Genomic DNA, 21,658 nt, shown 5'->3' on the forward strand with positions numbered 1-21,658 from the left:
TTGTGTGCTCAAGTGCTGAGCAAATTTCCCTCACTGTTTGAACCAGGAATTGGCAGCTTCAGAGAAACATAGAAAAATTGAAAATAGGTGCAGGAGTAGGCCATTCGGCCCTTCGAGCCTGCACCACCATTCAATAAGATCATGGCTGATCATTCACCTCGGTACCCCTTTCCTGCTTTCTCTCCATACCCCTTGATCCCTTTAGCCGTAAGAGCCACATCTAACTCCCTCTTGAATATATCCAATGAACTGGCACCAACAACTCTCTGCGGTAGGGAATTCCACAGGTTAACAACTCTCTGAGTGAAGAAGTTTCTCCTCATCTCAGTCCTAAATGGCTTACCTCTTATCCTTAGACTATGTCCCCTGGTTCTGGACTTCCCCAACATCGGGAACATTCGTCCTGCATCTAACCTGTCCAGTCCCGTCAGAATTTTATATGTTTCTATGAGATTCCCTCTCATCCTTCTAAACTCCAGTGAATACAGGCCCAGTCAATCCAGTCTCTCCTCATATGTCAGTCCTGCCATCCCGGGAATCAGTCTAGTGAACCTTCGCTGCACTCCCTCAATAGCAAGAATGTCCTTCCTCAGATTAGGAGACCAAAACTGAACACAATATTCCAGGTGAGGCCTCACTAAGGCCCTGTACAACTGCAGTAAGACCTCCCTGCTCCTACACTCAAATCCCCTAGCAATGAAGGCCAACATACCATTTGCCTTCTTCACCCCCTGCTGAACCTGCATACCAACTTTTGACTGATGTACCATGACACCCAGATCTCATTGCACCTCCCCTTTTCCTAATCTGCCATCATTCAGATAATATTCTGCTTTCGTGCTTTTGCCACCAAAGTGGATAACATTTATCCACATTATCCACATTATACTGCATCTGCCATGCGTTTGCCCACTCACCTAACCTGTCCAAGTCACCCTGCAGCCTTTCAGCATCCTCCTCACAGCTCACGCCGCCACCCAGCTGAGTGTCATCTGCAAATTGGAGATATTACACTCAATTCCCTCATCCAAATCATTGATGTATATTGTAAATAGCTGGGGTCCCAGCACTGAGCCCTGCGGTACCCCACTAGCCACTGCCTGCCATTCTAAAAAGGACCCATTTATCCCGACTCTCTGCTTCCTGTCTGCCAATCAATTCTCTATCCACATCAGTACATTGCCCCCAATACCATGTGCCTTAATTTTGCACACCAATCTCTTGTGTGGGACCTTGTCAAAAGCCTTTTGAAAGTCCAAATACCCCACATCCACTGGTTCTCCATTGTCCACTCTACTAGTTACATCCTCAAAAACTTCTGGAAGATTTGTCAAGCAGGATTTCCCTTTCATAAATCCATGCTGACTTGGACTGATCGAATCACTGCTTTCCAAATGTGCTGCTATTTCATCTTTAATAATAGATTCCAACATTTTCGCCACTACTGATGTCAGGCTAACCGGTCTATAACTACCCGTTTTCTCTCTCCCTCCTTTCTTAAAAAGTGATGTTACATTAGCTACCCTCCAGTCCATAGGAACCGATCCAGAGTCGATAGAATGTTGGAAAATGATTACCAATGCATCCACTATTTCTAGAGCTATTTCCTTAAGTACTCTGGGATGCAGACTATCAGGCCCCGGGGATTTATCGGCCTTCAATCCCATCAATTTCCCTAACCCAATTTCTCACCTAATAAGGATATCCTTCAGTTCCTCCTTCTCACTAGACCCTCGGTCCCCTAGTATTTCCGAAAGGTTATTTGTGTCTTCCTTCGTGAAGACAGTACCAAAGTATTTGTTTAACTGGTCTGCCATTTCTTTGTACCCCATTATAAATTCACCTGAATCTGACTGAAAGGGACCTACGTTTGTTTTCACTAATCTTTTTCCCTTCACATATCTATAGAAGCTTTTGCAGTCAGTTTTTATGTTCCCAGCAAGCTTCCTCTCATACTCTATTTTCCCCCTCTTAATTAAACCCTTTGTCCTCCTCTGCTGTATTACAAAATTCTCCCAGTCCTCAGGTTTTCTGCTTTTTCTGGCCAATTTATATGCCTCTTCCTTGGATTTGACATTATCCTTAATTTCCCTTGTTAGCCACGGTTGAGCCACCTTCCCTGTTTTATTTTTACTGCAGACAGGGATGTACAATTGTTCACCTAGGCCCAGACGTAAGGCCCATCCATCACAAAGCCAGGGCGGTCCCGCACATAATGAGAGAAAAGGTCATGCTCGAATTGGACAGGCTACAATGCGAGGGGGTCATCTCACCAGTCGAATTTAATGAATGGGCCAGTCCCATTGTTCTGTTGTTAAAGAGCGACGGCACTGTCAGTATTTGTGGAGACTACAAGGTCACGCTCAGCCGAGTTTCAAAATAAGATCTGTACCTGCTACCGAAAGATGACCTGTTTGCAACGCTAGCCGGGGGAAAATCGTTCACCAAATTGGATCTAACATCGGCCTACATGACACAGGAACTGGTTGAATCATCAAATAAACTTACGTGCATCAACATGCACAAAGGACTGTTTATTTACAACAGGTGCCCTTTTGGCATTCATTCAGCAGCAGCCATATTTCAGAGAAACATGGAGAGCCTATTGAAATCCGTCCCCAGGACCATGGTATTCCAAGACGACATCCTAGTCACATGTCATGACACCGCCGAGCACCTGCACAATCTGGAAGAGGTTTTTCGTTGTCTGGACAAAGTGGGACTCAGGCTGAAACATTCGAAGTGCGTTTTCATGACACCAGAGTTCGAATTCCTTGGACGAAAGATTGCTGCAGACGGAATCAGGCCTACAGACGCGAAAACAGAGGCCATCAAAAATGCGCCCAGGCCCCAGAAAGTATCGGAACTGCGTTCGTTCCTGGCTCTTCTCAACTACTTCAGTAACTTCTTCCCCAAATTGAGCACTGTATAAGAGGCTTTGCACAAGTTGCTCAGGAAAGGAGACAACTAGGTGTGGGGTGAACTTCAAAACAGAGCCTTTGAGAAGGCTAGAAATCTGTTGTGTTCCGACAAGTTACTGGTACTGTATGACCTATGCATGCGTCTAGTTTTGATGCGTCGTCCTATGGGGTTGGCTGCGTACTCCAGCAAGCCAATGAGTCAGGCAAACTACAACCAGTTGCATACGCATCTCGAAGCCTGTACAGACCTCCAAACAGTAGTAGTAATGTTGGGAGGGCATCAAACAGGAAATTAGGGGTGCATGCAATAAAGGTGCAGCAGTTATAATGGGTGACTTTAATATGCACATAAATTGGGCGAGCCAAACTGGAAGCAATACGGTGGAGGAGGATTTCCTGGAGTGCATAAGGGATGGTTTTCTAGACCAATATGTCGAGGAACCAACTAGGGGGGAGACCATCTTAGGCTGGGTGTTGTGTAATGAGAGAGGATTAATTAGCAATCTCGTTGTGCGAGGCCCCTTGGGGAAGAGTGACCATAATATGGTGGAATTCTGCATTAGGATGGAGAATGAAACAGTTAATTCAGAGACCATGGTCCAGAACTTAAAGAAGGGTAACTTTGAAGGTATGAGGCATGAATTGGCTAGGATAGATTGGCGAATGATACTTAAGGGGTTGACTGTGGATGGGCAATGGCAGACATTTAGAGACCGCATGGATGAACTGCAACAATTGTACATTCCTGTCTGGTGTAAAAATAAAAAAGGGAAGGTGGCTCAACCGTGGCTATCAAGGGAAATCAGGGATAGTATTAAAGCCAAGGAAGTGGCATACAAATTGGCCAGAAATAGCAGCGAACCCGGGGACTGGGAGAAATTTAGAACTCAGCAGAGGAGGACAAAGAGTTTGATTAGGGCAGGGAAAATGGAGTACGAGAAGAAGCTTGCAGGGAACATTAAGATGGATTGCAAAAGTTTCCATAGATATGTAAAGAGAAAAAGGTTAGTAAAGACAAACGTAGGTCCCCTGCAGTCAGAATCAGGAGCAGTAATAAAGGGAACAAAGAAATGGCAGACCAATTGAACAAGTACTTTGGTTCGGTATTCACTAAGGAGGACACAAACAATCTTCCGGATATAAAAGAGGTCAGAGGGTCTAGTAAGGAGGAGGAACTGAGGGAAATCCTTATTAGTCGGGAAATTGTGTTGGGGAATTTGATGGGATTGAAGGCCGATAAATCCCCAGGGCCTGATGGCCTGCATCCCAGAGTACTTAAGGAGGTGGCCTTGGAAATAGCAGATGCATTGACAGTCATTTTCCAACATTCCATTGACTCTGGATCAGTTCCTATCGAATGGAGGGTAGCCAATGTAACCCCACTTTTTAAAAAAGGAGGGAGCGAGAAAACAGGGAATTATAGACCGGTCAGCCTGACCTCAGTAGTGGGTAAAATGATGGAATCAATTATTAAGGATGTCATAGCAGTGCATTTGGAAAGAGGTGACATGATAGGTCCAAGTCAGCATGGATTTGTGAAAGGGAAATCATACTTGACAAATCTTCTGGAATTTTTTGAGGATGTTTCCAGTAAACTGGACAAGGGAGAACCAGTTGATGTGGTATATTTGGACTTTCAGAAGGCTTTCGACAAGGTCCCACACAAGAGATTAATGTGCAAAGTTAAAGCACATGGGATTGGGGGTAGTGTGCTGACATGGATTGAGAACTGGTTGTCAGACAGGAAGCAAAGAGTAGGAGTAAATGGGTACTTTTCAGAATGGCAGGCAGTGACTAGTGGGATAAATATATTCAAAAGGGAGTTAGATGAAGTCCTTACTACTCGGGGGATCAAGGGTTATGGCGAGAAAGCAGGAAGGGAGTACTGAAGTTTCATGTTCAGCCATGAACTCATTGAATGGCGGTGCAGGCTAGAAGGGCTGAATGGCCTGCTCCTGCACCTATTTTCTATGTTTCTATGTTTCTATGATACTGCAAGGTTCTGTGCTGGGGCCTCAGCTGTTTACACTGTACATTAATGATTTAGACGAGGGGATTAAATGTAGTATCTCCAAATTTGCGGATGATACTAAGTTGGGTGGCAGTGTGAGCTGCGAGGAGGATGCAATGCAGCTGCAGAGTGACTTGGATAGGTTAGGTAAGTGGGCAAATGCATGGCAGATGAAGTATAATGTGGATAAATGTGAGGTTATCCACTTTGGTGGTAAAAACAGAGAGACAGACTATTGTCTGAATGGTGACAGATTAGGAAAAGGAGAGGTGCAACGAGACCTGGGTGTCATGGTACATCAGTCATTGAAGGTTGGCATGCAGGTACAGCAGGCAGTTAAGAAAGCAAATGGCATGTTGGCCTTCATAGCGAGGGAATTTGAGTACAGGGGCAGCGAGGTGTTGCTACAGTTGTACAGGGCCTTGGTGAGGCCATACCTGGAGTACTGTGTACAGTTTTGGTCTCCTAACTTGAGGATGGACATTCTTGCTATTGAGGGAGTGCAGCGAAGGTTCACCAGACTGATTCCTGGGATGGTGGGACTGACCTATCAAGAAAGACTGGATCAACTGGGCTTGTATTCACTGGAGTTCAGAAGAATGAGAGGGGACCTCATAGAAACGTTTAAAATTCTGACGGGTTTAGACAGGTTAGATGCAGGAAGAATGTTCCCAATGTTGGGGAAGTCCAGAACCAGGGGTCACAGTCTAAGGATAAGGGGTAAGCCATTTAGGACCGAGATGAGGAGAAACTTCTTCACCCAGAGAGTGGTGAACCTGTGGAATTCTCTACCACAGAAAGTAGTTGAGGCCAATTCACTAAATATATTCAAAAGGGAGTTAGATGAAGTCCTTACTACTAGGGGGATCAAGGGGTATGGCGAGATAGCAGGAATGGGGTACTGAAGTTGCATGTTCAGCCATGAACTCATTGAATGGCGGTGCAGGCTAGAAGGGCCGAATGGCCTACTCCTGCACCTATTTTTCTATGTTTCTAAGGCGGAAAGAGCCTATAGCATGGTAGAGAAAGAGGCTTTAGCATGTGTTTATGGGGTAGAAAAAATGCACTTGTACCTGTTTGAGCTTCACTTCGAGCTGGAAACCGATCACAAGCCACTTATATTGTTGTTCTCGGAACATAAAGGCATCAATATCAATCCGTCGTCCTGCATCCAGAGGTGGGCGCTGACATTATCTGCCTATAATTATGTCATTCGCCATAGCCCAGGCACCGACAACTGCGCTGATGCATTGAGCCGGTTACCGTTGCTCACACCGGAAGTGGAAACGCCAAAGCCCGCAGAGCTACTCATGTCATGGATGCCTTTGAGAGTGAAGGGTCGCCTGTCACTGCTCAACAAGTTAAGACCTGGACCAACCAGGATCCGACCCTGTCGGTTGTAAAACGTTGTGTTCTTAACGGGGACTGGTTGACCATCCCCAAGGAAATGAGTGATGAAACCAAACCGTAGAGCCATTACAAAGATGAGCTTTCCATCCAGTCTGGCGTAATCGTGTTGTAATGCCCAAGAAAGGCAGGGCGAGATTTGTACGGGAGTTACATAGTACGCATCCCGGTATTATCATGATGAAGGCCATCGCCAGGTCCCATGTTTGGTGGCCTGGCATTGACCGGACTTAGAGTCATGCGTGCATCAGTGCAGCACTAGCATGCAGTTAAGCAATGCCCCAAAGGAAGCCCCGCTCAGTCTGTGGTCATGGTCATCCATACCGTGGTCTGGAATCCACATCAACTTTGCGGGCCCCTTCCTCGGTGAAATGTTTTTTGTGGTGTTGGATGCATACTCCAAATGGATAGAATATGTGATCATGTCATCCAGCACTTCCACTGCCACCATTGAGAACCTGAGAGCCATGTTTGCCACACATGGTCTGCCAGACATCGTTGTCGGCGACAACGGACCATGTTTCATGAGCCTGGAGTTTCAAGAGTTCATGAAATGCAACGGCATAAAACACATGAAGTCAGCCTCGTTCAAACCCGCATCCAATGGTCAAGGGGAGCGGGCAGTTCAAACCATCAAGCAGAGCCTGAAACGCGTAACTCACGGTTCCTTGCAGACACGCCTGTCACACATACTACTCAGTTACAGGACAAGGCCACACATGCTCACCGGGGTCCCACCTGCGGAACTATTGATGAAGAGAGGCCTCAAAACCAGGCTCTCTCTAATCTACCCTGACATTAATGATCATGTCGAAACCCAACGTCAACGCTGGCAGTAGTATCACGACTGCGCCGCAGTGTCACGTGACATATCTGTCAATGACCCAGTGTCTGTACTTAACCATGGTCAAGGGCCCAAGTGGCTTCCGGACAATGTTACAGATAAGGAGGGTAACCGGGTGTATATGGTTAAGCTCAAGAATGGGCAGATGTGCAAGAAACACATTGATCAAATCAAGCCAGGACACAATGATGAACCGGAACAGTTGGAAGAAGACACCATGAGCTTAGACGACCAACCAACTCACGTCCAGCCATCAGAAGAACCCACTGTGGTCAACGCCCAGCCTGAAGTTGTCAGAGACTCAGAAAGCATTGGGATTGTACTGAGATGGTCAGCCAGGGAGCGAAGGGCTCTGGACCATCTGAACTTGTAATATGGACTTGTGCCAAGAACTGCGGGGGGAATGATGTAATGTATGTACATAAGGTCTGCTCACCATCAGGGGGCACTACTTTCGGAAGTCCTAGAGTGATAGGTACACTCGAGCTGGGCCTGGTATATAAATTGAACTCCACCTTTGTATCTTCACTTCTGGAAGCCATTAAAGACTGACCAGGTTACACCTAGTCACTGGCTCACAGTACGGAGTTCATTGTATCATTTCATACACTACAGTGAGTGACTTACCTCCTCACACCCAAAGCCTTTCAACCTTCTACTAGGCAAAGTCAAGAGTGATGGAATACTCTCCATTTGCCCGGATGAGTGCAGCTCCAACTACATTCAAGAAGCTTGACGCCATCCAGGACAAAGTAGCCCGCTTGATTGGAATCCCATCCACCATCGGCGCAGCAACTCGCCAAGACTTCTTCGACTGCACCTCCAAAACTTGCAACTTCTACTGCCTAGAAGGACAAGGGCATCAGGTGCATGGGAACACCATCATCTCCAAGTTCCTCTTCAAGTCACACACCATCATGACTTGGAAATATATTGCCGTTCCTTCATTGTCGCTGGGTCAAAATCCTGGAACTCCCTCCCTAACAGCACCACAAGGACTGCAGCGGTTCAAGAAGGCGGCTCACCGCCACCTTCTCAAGGACAATTAGGGATGGGCACTAAATGTTGGCCTTGCCAGTGATGCCCACATTCCATGAACGAATTTTTAAAAACTTGTCGCTGTAGCCTTCAAACCTATTCCAAAACAGAAATTTCCTCTAGTTCTGCATGCGCAGTCCATGTTAAATAAGGATGTCTGCAAAGGCTAGATTTTTGACCCACTTGCTATACTTGCATCTCTAGCCTTGAGTAACCTGTAAAAACACAGGAAATATTTTTTATAAAGCCAAAATTCTAAATTCAGTTGAAATATGTAAAATCCCTAAACATCACAAGCAAGTGAGAAAACTGATTTAATTTCTGTGATCTAGGTACATCGGGGTGATGTAGAGGTGTGGGAGAAGGCTCCAGTGCAGCATACATGGTGGCATAGACTAGTTGGGCTGACTGGCTTGTTTCCGTTCTGTGGACTCTATGTAACTCTATGTACAGTGAAATGCTGGACATTTGGCATACATCTTGAGACAGCAATAAAATGTTGGAGATAATTACATGACTATGCAGGACTGAATGGAATTGGTGGAACCAGTGCACGGAAAGAGATGTGGAAGCCACATGGCAACTTTAATTAGTTCCTTGAATAGAATGCAAGGTTTAGTCGCGCAATGGAAATCTATCTGGGAACAGCTTGGAACATTTCTAAATGCCCAGGACTCTATAAAATAGACAGGAGATGCAAATAAAATGCCAGGGCTAGGTTTGTTTCCAAGTCTGTGTTGAATTTGCTGAATTCAGCTGGAGCAGCCTTAAGGATGCTGCAGTTCACTTCAGTGCCCTTGGGCTTGGAAGGTTTTAAATCAGCAATAAATTATGCTCCTGACTGTTCTCCTATGATTACTGCTGAAAAGTACACTTGTGGATGTCGAGTGAAAATAGGATTGAGCTTGGCTGTGCTGATCACTCCCCCCCGCCCCTGCCACCCCACCGCACACACACCATCACAAATGCATAAAATTCTCCATTTTGTCTCACACATATAATGCAGCACCTGGATGATGCGCTGGAGGGCTCTTGGGTACATGTGGAACCATACCCCAGCATGGTCAGCATCTTCAGGAGAGAGGAAAAGGGGTAGAAATTTTGAAGAAAAGCAAGGCAATTAAAGGCACAGATATTGTGATGGTGCACAAGCTCTCCCCCACAGCACAAAGCTCAGGTGATATTGCGTTTTGAGCGCTGTTTTGTTCACCTGTGATTTATTGATCAGCACTTCATTTTGCTAACATTTCTGTGGAGTTGAGTCTGGTTTCTAAGTGGAAATCTGTATCTCTCACCCTCAAAAACTGTTGAAGTTAGGGGTCAATTGAAAATTTCAAAATGGAGATTGATAGATTTTTGTCAGGCAAGGTATTAAGGGTTACGGCACCAAGACAGGTAGATGGAGTTAAGATACAGATCAGCCATGATCTAATTGAATGGTGGAAAAGGCTTGAGGGGTTGAATGGCCTACTCCTGTTCCTATGTGCCTAATTATTTTGCATGTAATAACATTACATCAGTAACACTAAAGATCATGAGATGGGGAGGGAACGATTCAGTGGGAAGTCCATTAATAATCAGGATTGCTAGTTTACCAGGACTGATTAGTCCAATTCCATGTTTCTTTGAATAAGTTTACACTGCACAGATAACTGTGTAGCCAGTAATTTTAATGAGCTTACTCAAGACTTTCCTACATAAGAACATAAGAATTACGAGCTGGAGGTACTTCTATTTTTTATTTGGATATTTTGAAAAGATTATGTAAATATGTTTTGTCGCTTTACTTCCTTTATTTTTGTAGTTTAAGCTTCCATGAATTCTTCTATTGTATAGTAAATTAACTTTGCGAAGTTTGTCATATGTCCTGTATAACTGTTTGATCCTATTCACAGTCAAGTCTGCCGCTGATTTCTTAACTCTCTGCAAGGGTTTTCTGTGCGGCCACAAGTGGCCTAAGTTAGTTTGGAGCAACTATTAGCTGTCCAAACTGGCTTAAATGTCCAAAACAGGCCTAGGTGGCTGGTAACGCCCCCTTTTGAACAAAACTAAACTAAATTTTAAAAATCCTAACTAACTCACTTACACTGGTGCAAATTGAATGTGCAAAATGGGGATTTTTAAGATACTCCAGAAAAATCAAGTTGCTCCAAAAAAAACGGAGCAACTCCTGGGCAATTTTGGGCCCATAAAGAGGTCAATGGAATGCACTAGCATAGGCGATGCTAAAGCAAAAATACAAGATTTTGTACATGAATCAACATTTGCTCACTAATGAAGCAACCAAAATTTTGCATTATATTAGTTTTTGGGAAAAGAATGATCTTATTATCTGAGTATTCATCATTATTTAGGTCATGTCCTTTCTGTTCAATGAAAGGAATTTATTTCCAACCACCTGACCTCAAGTCAAGCACTGCTTCCTGATTACTGCTGTGTAACCAATTGAAATTCAGGGTAAAGAAACAGTCAATCAATCTATTGGTATGGATGCTCCCATTCAAGGCCGCCAATGAAGCAATAGTTAATATTTGGCACCAATAAATCATGTGCCCATAAAATGCTTGGGATTAAGCAAAAATAATTACATGAATGCACTCCTACTGCTAAAGGCAACTACAGAGGTACCATGGTAAATTTGATTTCAAGAAGTACTGGAATGAAAGCAACATGAACATTACCACATTTGTAACATGTAGCATGCACTTTACTGTTGATTCTAGGTGGAATAGGTAGGGTCACAGGCATTGCTCCTTCTGCTCTAGCTCTGGCCATGCAAGTCTTCTCAAGCTATATAAATCAGTATTTTTCAAACTGGAGTCTACAGATCCTTGAGGATCCATGGAATCATCACATTAAATCTGGATTTCTATCATATACACCTGTAATTACAAGAGATTTGCATTCCAAGCATGTTTTATGTTGCCAATACCAATAAAATCTATTTTCTACAAGACATGTATCTTTGGACTGCTGACAATGTAGTTTATTATGTGAAGCGCTTTGAAATGTTTTTACTTGAAGCACTACATATTGAATGTATTGTTATGTCTTACTTTCTGTCAGAAATTTTAGGACAGGAGGTTCATAGTAATGTGTCAATATTTTGAAGGGTGAGTTTGAAAATCACGGCCCTGCTTTAAAGAGTGTAGTGACGAGCTTGTTGAATAAAATGAACAGGTTAGTGTAATAAATGAACAAAATGGAACAGAAGGATATGTTTTCAAAAGAAAGTGAAAAATAAATGTCAGAAGATGCTACGAACACTTTTCTTACCTTAGGTCAGGGTTCTCGTGACTCTCTACTTACAAGATTTCCATCGGCCGAAAGCTGGATTTCAACCCTTGCTTCATCTACCGTGCTCAGTTCTGCCTGACTGAGCTGCCTGCAACATTACATCTTTGGTTTCCTGCTGAAATCTTGATGTTAATTCCTTCACTGATAATGCAGAAGATTAGTGCCTAAGAATCTAAAGATGAATTTACGCTACACGTTTAGCACCAGTGCGAAATGATTTCAGCTTTGCAACAACGTCAAATTGGCAGTGCAAATCTGGAATCAGACTCAACCTGACTCTGAAGCAAATGAAACTTCCTGCAGAAGGTACGTTCCCGACACTTCTATTTAACACTGCATGAAGTATTTGGCAGATGGAGTATAATGTTGGAAAGTGTGAAGTCATGCACTTTGGCAGAACAAAATCAAAGAGCAAGTTATTATTTAAATGGAGAAAGATTGCAATGTGCTGCAGTACAGCGGGACCTGGGGGTACTTGTGCATGAAACACAGAAGGATAGTATGCAGGTACAGCAAGTGATCAGGAAGGCCAATGGAATATTGGCCTTTATTGTAAAGGGGATGGAGTATAAAAGCAGGGAAGTTCTGCTACAGGTGTACAAGGTATTGATGAGGCCACACTTGGAATACTGCGTGCAGTTTTGGTTTCCATATTTACAAAAGGATATACTTGCTTTGGAGGCAGTTCAAGAGAAGGTTCACTAGGTTGATTCCAGAGATGAGGGGGTTGACTTATGAGGAAAAGTTGAGTAGGTTGGGCCTCTTCTCATTGGAATTCAGAAGAATGAGAGGTGATCTTATCGAAATGTATAAGATTATGAGGGGGCTTGACAAGGTGGATGCAGAGAGGATGTTTCCACTGATGGGGGAGACTAGAACTAGAGGGTATGATCTTAGAATAAGGTGCCGCCCATTTAAAGCTGAGATGAGGAGACATTTCTTCTCTGAGGGTTGGAATTTGTTGCCTCAGAGAGCTGTGGAAGCTGGGACATTGAATAAATTTAAGACAGAAATGGACAATTTCTTAAATGATAAGGGGATAAGGGGTTATGGGGAGCGGGCAGGGAAGTGGAGCTGATCTTATTAAATGGCGGAGCAGGCTCGAGTGGCCGTATGGCCTACTCCTGTTCCTATTTCTTTTGTTGGTATGAAACTACATCCAGGGCAGTGTCAAACTTGGTTTGTAAAGTGATCAGGGGGTCAGTTGGACCCCCCCACCCCCCAGACATGTTGTTAACCTACCTGACCTTAATTTAAATGTTTAGAGAGAAGGGAGTCACTCCTCGCTCTCTAAATATTTAAATTTCTAACTTCTGGGAGATAACTCTTCCCATTCATATATTCAGGCCTACCCAGTTGTGTCCTAAACAGGCATTTCAAAGTTTCAGCCAGACAGGGGCCAAACAATGTAAGCTGTTTCTGCCTGGCTGGAACTGAACTACAGCTTATCAAACTGATAAGTTGTAGTGTAAATGTACTCTTAACACTGCCCAGTCAGAACAGCAAGTTCAACAATTCAAACATTGTTGAATGTTTAATTGAATATTTTGAGTCTAAAAGGTAATTTTTCCATTGCCAAATTAAGCTTAGGATATGGAAGAAATGTAATGCCACTTTGAGGACTTCCTGGAATCTTTCCAGGAAATTGTCCATTTCTTTTGATTGGGAATTGTTGTGACGTAGAACCCATTAGAACAAGTGTTCGGCAGATCATGACCAGTACCTATCCATTGTGTAGAACTGTTGATGAGATCATCTCAGTTAATTTAAAGCTGTGGAGCTGGATTTTCGGCTTTCTCCATTTTTGGGCGAAAACTAAGCGATACATGAAAACCACCGTTTTTGCTCCGTTACCGATTCAAGGCCTAACTTTTGGCACTCGAGGTCTGCGCCAGGCACAGCACAAAGGGAGACATTGCACTATTATTCGGGATGCAAAAACGCGATCCTCGCCAACTTTAGTGCGGGGCCGGGAGCGCTGTGAGAGAGGCCTTGGGAGGAGGGGAAAAAATAACTCAAAAAAACATTACCAAGACCCTTATCTAACAAATCGCTGCAAAAAAAAATGTTTTTTAAACTTTAACTTACCTTTTTTTCAGGTTTTCCAACTTACCGCTGCTGACAGGTTTTACCTGGCAGTCTTCTGGGCGTGGTGTACGGGTCGGGTGAGTGCTGAAACTCGGACGGTAACGGAATGCGAGTCGTTACACATTCGATGCAGCTCTCCCCGGCGGTGCTTCCAAGCGCCGCTGCAAACAAGGAACCGAGGATTGCAACCGGGCTTAATGACCGAGTTTTAGCTGCGGAGGTTAAAAACCCAGCGAAAACCCAGTCGCAAACCACCCGAAAATCCAGACGAATTATATCAGATACTCTAATGTGCTGTGCACCCAACTTCACCAGGGCCATCTCTAGAAATATGGCTCTCTATCTGCCAGTTAAACTGTACTGAGTGCACTATTTGATCAGAAAGATGCTGCTGCCCTTATTTACTTTAGGAATTTAGTGTTTGTAGCTAAGGTCTTGAGAGTTGACTACTTTTCTGCTGACCTAGATTAGCTCCTGGTCCCCCAATGCCTCAAATAAAAAATTCTCATCCTCATATTTAAATCCCTTCTTCTCTGTAACCTCCTCTTGCTCTACAATTCCCCTCCTCAAACTCTTCATCACTCTTAATCTCTCCTCTTGTGCATCATCCCACCATTGACAGCCATGCCTTCACCCCAATAGGCCCCACAATCTGAAATTCGCTCCCTCCATTTCTCTAACTCCCTCTCCTCCTTTAAGACTATCCTAAAAAGCTATCTCTTTGACTAAGCTTTTGGCCACCTCTCCTAATATCTGTTTATTTGGCTTGGCAACCATTTTTCTACGTTAATTTGCATTCCCTTAAGTTTAGTAAGTTGTGGGGTGATCTAATCAAGATTGATTGATAAGGCTATCAAGGGATATGGAGCAAAGGTGAGTAAATAAAGTTGAGATACAGATCAGCCCTGATCTAATTGAATGACTGAACAGGCTCGAGGAGCTGAAAGGCCTACTCCCATTCCTATGAAGGTATTATATAAATGCAAGTGGGAAAGGGGTACTGAGGTGGATGATCAGCCATGATCATATTGAATGGTGTTGCAGGCTCGAAGGGCCGAATGGCCTACTCCTGCACCTATTTTCTATGTTTCTATATCTAAAAGACTGACATCTGTACACACTTCCTTTCTATAAACCTCACTTCCTGTTGTCACACTTTTGTGTCAAGTTTTTCCCATTATAAATTCCTCTGTCCACATTTATTATGGAAACTGTCAATGTAAACTTTTCACATGGTAATTATACCCTCCCACCGATTGTGATGCTGCAGCAGCTCTGTTTTGCATCTCCCAGCTGCTCAACCTGCACTGCAGGGAAACTGCTACGCTCCAACAAAATCTTCTTTTGGTTCTCAAATTGCCCAAGTTTTGCTATTTAACTAAAAATAATATAAACTAAAAGTGTTGTATAAAGATTAAGACAGAATGTATAACATTTAAAAAGTGAATTGAATTACATCAGTGCACCATGGTCTAATTATTCCCATTGTCTACTTTGTCTGAAGACTACACTTGGATTTTGATTCCTTGGCTGCGATTTCTCCACACGCGGCGGGATCGATGCGGCCAGGATAGAAAGCCCGCTTCCAACTCGAACCCGCTTCCTCTTCGGAATCTTACCATGATTGAGCTTGTTGTGCTGAAGACTTGTGCTCCAGAACTAGCTGCGCCTCTAGCCAAGTTGTTCCAGTACAGTTACAACATTGGCATCTACCCGACAATGTGGAAAACTGTCCACAAAAAGCAGGACAAATCCAATCTGGCCAATTACCACCCCATCAGTCTACTCTCAATCATTAGCAAAGTGATGGAAGGTGTCGTCAACAGTGCTATCAAGTGGCACTTACTCACCAATAACCTGCTCACCGATGCCCAGTTTGGGTTCCGCCAGGACCACTCGGTTCCAGACCTCATTACAGCCTTGGTCCAAACATAGACAAAAGAGCTGAATTCCAGAGGTGAGGTGAGAGTGACTGCCCTTGACATCAAGGCAGCATTTGACCAAGTGTGGCATCAAGGAGCCCTAGTAAAACTGAAGTCAATGGGAATCAGGGGGGAAACTCTCCACTGATTGGAGTCATACCAAGCACAAAGGAAGATGGTTGTGGTGGTTAGAGGTCAATCATCACAGCCCCAGGATATTGCTGCAGGAGTTCCTCAGAGCAGTGTCCTCGGCCCAACCATCTTCAGCTGCTTCATCAGTGACCTTCCTTCCATCATAATGAAGCAGTTCCTGCCCATATGCAGCAAGACCTGGATGATATTGAGGCTTGGGCTGATAAATGGCAAGTCACATTCGCGCCACACAAGTGCCAGGCAATGACTATCTCCAACAAGCGAGAGTCTAACATCTGCCCCTTGACATTCAACGGCATTACCATTGCCAAATTCTTCACCATCAACATCCTGGGAGTCACCATTGACCAGAAACTTAACTGGACCAGCCACATAAATACTGTAGCAATAAGAGCAGGTCAGAGGCTGTGTATTCTATGGCGAGTGTCTCACCTCCTGACTCCCCAAAGCCTTTCCACTATCTACAAGGCACAAGTCAGGAGTGTGATGAAATACTCTCCACTTGCCTGGGTGAGTGCCGCTCCAACTACAGTCATGAAGCTCAGGACAAAGCAGCCCACTTGATTGGCACAACCATCTTTCTTTGTATTAGTTATGACTCCAGTCGGTGGAGAGTTTTCCCCCTCATTCCCATTGACCTCAGTTTTACCAGGGTTCCTTGATGCCACACTTGGTCAAATGCTGTCTTGATGTCAAGGACATTTTGTCAAGGGATTCTGGTTCTCGTGGAGCAAGTTACAAGGTGCTCCACCTAATATTCTAACTAAGAATTCAAAACCCAATTCCAGATGATCCAACACACTTTCTACAAGAGCACTTAAGAGACCCCAGCCCAGTGCATCAATACTACTCAATGTAATCTCTCCAGACTACTTTACTGTGGCCCCAGAGTTTAAATGCTTACTACATTTTTGTTCTGAATTTTCCACAGTTTAAGAGGCCTTGTATTGAGACGACATATGTGCTCGCTTAAATTGCACTGCTATCTTGAGACCGATAAGAACAAAGTTGTGTTGCTCCAGACACATTGATGGGGCTGAAGCCTCTGTCATTCCCCATTGAGTTTGAAATGAATGTCCATCTTTCAGGGCTACCCTGGAGCATGGCGACAACACGTCCTGACTGTGAGGATTTGCCACAATCCTAATGAACGATAATTCTACCGCCTGAACAGGATGTCCCAGTTTAGGGCAGAAACATCTTCGCAATAGATGGATGTAATCTTAATAATACAACTCAGTGTCTTGGCTCCAGCTTGTATTCTCAGTTTTGCAAAAATGATGAGATTTACTAACAATACAACAGTTATTTTAAAACAATGCCCACCCTTCTTAGGCTCTCCCATGGGTGTTATTTCACCCCTCTGTAATGGAGGGATAGATGAAAAAAATCATTCCAGGCTGGTGTATATAATTCTGTGACCTGAGACGTGGTTTACATAATTCTAGAAATTACCTCAGATAAATGATGAATTTGTTGATTTAAATCCTGACATGCACGCATTAATATTAACATCAGGAGTAAACACGAGAGAGCAAAACATTGGTTTTTAATGAAGTGCAATGATACAAGAGGCTGGGAGAAACGATTAAATATCACACCGCCAGAGAGACTTGTCTTATAAAAGCAAATAAAAACGCCAAACAATCATTTTAAAGGACAGGTTTATGTTGGGCCATCTATCTATTACTAGGAAAATACATAGAAAAATGACATTCATACCACTTCAGTACACAATAACAGATTTTTGAAAAATATATATTAATCGCTGTGAGAATAAAAATAGACCCCTTTTAGGGCCTCGTTGGTTGAAAGTAAAAAAGGAACGATCTGCACTCAGTTTGCTGCAGTCAGAGATTTTTCTGTGAGATATTAAACAGGGAAGAAAGAGCCCCTTTCTGTGAACACATCAGACATTGCTAATTTATCTTTTTCATAATTGTGATGTTGTAAATCTTTTAACAAAAATGAAAGATCAAAACCTGACACGTGGTGGGAAATGGTTTAGATGGTGGCCACACCTGCATTATAATTAGTGTTTAATCGCTGCGCCTTAGAGTCCTCAACGTTTGGTCCCCGCTCTCCCCTTTCTGCTGACAGCAGGGCTCCTCCCGGGTCCCAAAGCCCATCGGATCATCATTAAAAATTACAGTATTCGGCTGAAGGCAGGCGCAAGGCATTTGGGGAGGGGGAAGGGGGCAGCTTCTGTTCTTTCTTTTGTTCTCATCGCAAATTTACCCAAACGAAAGGCAAGTGTGGACGATTGAACACATGTATAGCACCGTTCTACAATTGTAGAGCATTACAGGATCCACATTATTGAAATCTTTGATTTAAAAAAATTGGGCCTTCCTTCAAGCAAACTGACTGGCCACAAGCTTCCTCCTACCCCCCTATCCAACCATTCGCCGGGGGAGGGGGGAGAAGAAGCCAATTGTCCTCCATTATCCGTATTACGTGACACTGGATAAATGTCTTTTCATATGCTGGAAAACTGTTCCACATGTGAGAAGCAATGGACCAGTAGCCATTTCAAGAAATGTTATTGGCCATCATATCTGTTGTAGGTTGGGTTATTGTACCTTGTCATAACAGTACCTTGTTAACAGGAATGGTAGCATTGTGGTTATGTTACTAAACTCGTAATCCAGAGACCTGGACTTATGATCCAGAGACATGAGTTCATAATCCCACCATGGCAGCTGGGGAATTTAAATGCAGTTAATTAAATAAATCTGGAATTTAAAAAAAAGCTAATAACAGTAATGGTGATCATGAAACTATCAGATTGTCGTAAAAAAATCATCTAGTTCACTACTGTCCTTTAGGAAGGAAACCTGCCGTACTTACCCAATCTGACCTATATGTGACTCCAGACCCATAGCAATGTGTTTGACTCTGAAATGGTCTAGTGAGCCACTCAGTTGTACCAAACTGCTACAAAAAGAACAGGGGTTCTTCTAAAGGGCAATTAGGGATGGGCAATAAATGCTGGCCTTGCTGGCAATGCACACATCCCAGGAATGAATAAATAGAAAAAAGCATGGACTGAGTGAGGTGCACCACTTGGGGGAGGCAGAACCTGGCCACTGACTGTGATTATTCTAAATAAGGAGAACATTATCCCTTTACCTGATAGTGCCCAATAAAAATGATAGAAATTATTATCTACATGTCACTGTACTTGATTCATTTTAAATGTTCTGAGATGTAATAAGGCTTTTCTTTCTAAAATATCAGAAACAATCCGTTCAAATAGAATTATAACCCATCAGGATTATTGTCAAAGGAAAGAAATGTGATTATTCTGGAGGCATTCTTCACCAGCTGGGCGATCTGTATCTCATTTTGTTAATGGCTTTATATTCTACAATATCACGATACAACAATTAACCCCATATACCAGCTGGTAGAATTAGGTCTATTTTGTGTACCGCTACGATATTTATGTATTTATTAAATATAAACTTTTAATTTTCGTCCATTCAACCCATGCGTTGCGCTTACATAGGGAACAAGAATCTCTTCGGGCTGTTTCGGTGGCAGACATCCGACTCGCACTAGGACCCAGGGAATCAGACACTTCCACCGTGGTGGGTCTGGCCAGCCCGAGCGCAGACAACAAAAGCAGACTTGGATTGTGTCTTTCTCTCTGCATCCACACCCAGTCCACACAGCACACTATTTGGTGAGTTGCTTCTTTCCTTAAATGAAAGGCAGGGAAGAAAAAAAAACGCAATCTGTATCTATCTATATATAAATATACATGTAGGATTGTTGTAGCACTTTTATCGAGCTCGGCTTTTGACATTCTGCAGTAAGATATTGACGCGATGTGAATTGAGGAAATTGGGAGGTGATTTATTTCAGTGTCTCTGCAACTGATATATGGAGACGATAAGATTTCTCAAATTCTATTGTACAGTTCGTGTTCATTCCCAGATGCCTGGTATTTTCTCACCTTCTAAATAGTCATTCCATAGCATTTTACAGGATTAAAGGATAAGTGTTAGATTTCTCATTCAGCCCATTATAAATACTATACATATTGCAGCTAGCCAGACAATAGTACCTTCCCTTAAACGATACCGCTGCATTTTGTAATTTTTTTTAATTGAACAAGAAATTGTATCAAAACGTACCCGTAGCCCCCTGTCTTTAAACGAGTGTAGCATAATTTTTCTTCAACAATGCGATGGTTAATAAATCGCAGCAATGAATTCCCTTTGTTAAGATGCTTTTGACAGTAACTGTTCTGACGGCTTTTTAATGATTCATTCATCGTGCCTTTGTTAACAAGTGTTTAATGTGAGCCTGTAGTGTAGTGTGTTTATTTGGCTTTTCTTTACATAGCAGTTTCTGAATAATACATTTTATTTGTGCACCGTTATACCAGATGCACTGTAGATAGCAAGGAGAAGCCCCGCCCCAGATATTGTTACCTTAAGGCACAGGGTCATGGTAAAATAGCCGCTTGTCTTTGAGGTTTCCAGTTGTCACTGGGATTAAAAGGATGGCTTTCGTGATTTGTTTTTTTTTAATAAAGAATTGTGTTTTAGTGCTAGATCAGTTTTTCAGTTTTTGAGGGCGATTTGCTGTTCTCCAGGGTTGGAGCTAAAATGAACACATTTTTGTTTCTGCATTTTCATCTTCAACGAAGGGAGGATGTCACGATGGGACGCTTTGCAACCTCCCTCATGCAGTGTCACTCCCAGGTTTGGTGCAGCATGGGTCAGCTCATCTACATCCACACTGGCCCACTAATCCTCCTCCATCACCAACCCCGAAATAGCACCTCTGCTGCACCAATTTCCATTTCTCCCCAACAGCTAATCTCAAGGCAAATCTGAATGACCCGTTAGTACCAAATTGTGTGTTATGGATTTTAAGGGACATTGGAGCTGGGTAGGACTTCACTTCTGATCCTGCTCAGGTGTCACAGAGGAAGATTTCCTGCCCATCAGCGTGAGTTGGTCCTGAAGCCATGCTCCACCACACAGAATGAAAGCATGGCTTTGGAACCAGAAAGCCTACATTAAAACTATGCGTTTGCTCTGACCATAATTTGGGAGATTTAGTCGTTTTCTGAATCATTCACTGAGGATTACATTAGTCGCGTGCAGGAATAATGGTATTGCTTGATTTTAGTTGTTTGATGAATTTTACTCAACTGGAAGCTCAGCCAAGTATGGATATAAGCCACACAAACCGAGAAGGTCCCCATGCAACCTCTGATCAGTGTTGGCTTTTTGATCTTAGCCACAGCAACAATTAACCTCAATGTTCCTAACCTAGAGAGGGAGAAACATCAACCAGGGTTCCCACTTTGATGTCTGTTGAAAAGTGTATGTTGGCTGAGTGGAGGATCAGGTTGGCTGTGCCATCCCATTAATTTATGAGCCTGCTCATTCTCTGGGCACACATGAAGAATGACCACTTGGACGAGGTATTGAAGGATGTTTGGTAGCAGTGAAACCTGAGTATCAAACTGTGCCTTTAGGACAGGAGAAACACATTGAAGGGAAAATGTTAATTTGTGATGGCATCCACATATGTTCAATCCTGATATCAAGTCCCAATTAATGCCTGGTGCATTCAGTACTGTAAATGTGGTCCTGTTAAATCTAAGTATGGTTAAAGGAACATTATTGCATTTGGGGAGTGGATGAGTCTAGAAGAGGCCAGGGACATTTCCATCACAATGATGTTAATGCAAGTGATACAATCTTATCTTCACAACATGAATAGTGTTATTATATTGTATGTTGAACAACTTTTGGAAAAAATACTATATGGATGTAACATTCCTTTAAGTTTTATTTCATTTGTTCATGGGATGTGGGCATTGCTGTCAACGCCACCATTTATTGCCCATCCCTAATTGTTCTTAAGAAGGTGGTGGTGCGCTGCCTTCTTGAATCGCTGCAGTTGGTGCGGTGAAGGTACTCCCATAGTGGAGGGAGTTCCAGGATTTTGA

The 21,658-nt window shown here is 43.3% G+C and overlaps 1 protein-coding gene across 2 annotated transcripts in view; it reads left to right on the top strand.

Annotated features, from left to right (window-relative positions):
* The first annotated feature begins 19,290 nt into the window (after positions 1-19,290).
* Positions 19,291-21,658, top strand: part of LOC139265611 (neuronal migration protein doublecortin-like) — a 220,129-nt gene continuing 217,761 nt past the window's right edge. For both annotated transcript variants that reach the window (XM_070882744.1, XM_070882743.1), the window contains exon 1: positions 19,291-19,369. The gene's annotated coding sequence lies outside the window, so the exon portion shown is untranslated. The remainder of the gene's footprint in view (positions 19,370-21,658) is intronic.

This window comes from Pristiophorus japonicus, chromosome 6, assembly GCF_044704955.1.
Source record: "Pristiophorus japonicus isolate sPriJap1 chromosome 6, sPriJap1.hap1, whole genome shotgun sequence".
Classification (NCBI taxonomy): Eukaryota; Metazoa; Chordata; class Chondrichthyes; family Pristiophoridae; genus Pristiophorus; species Pristiophorus japonicus.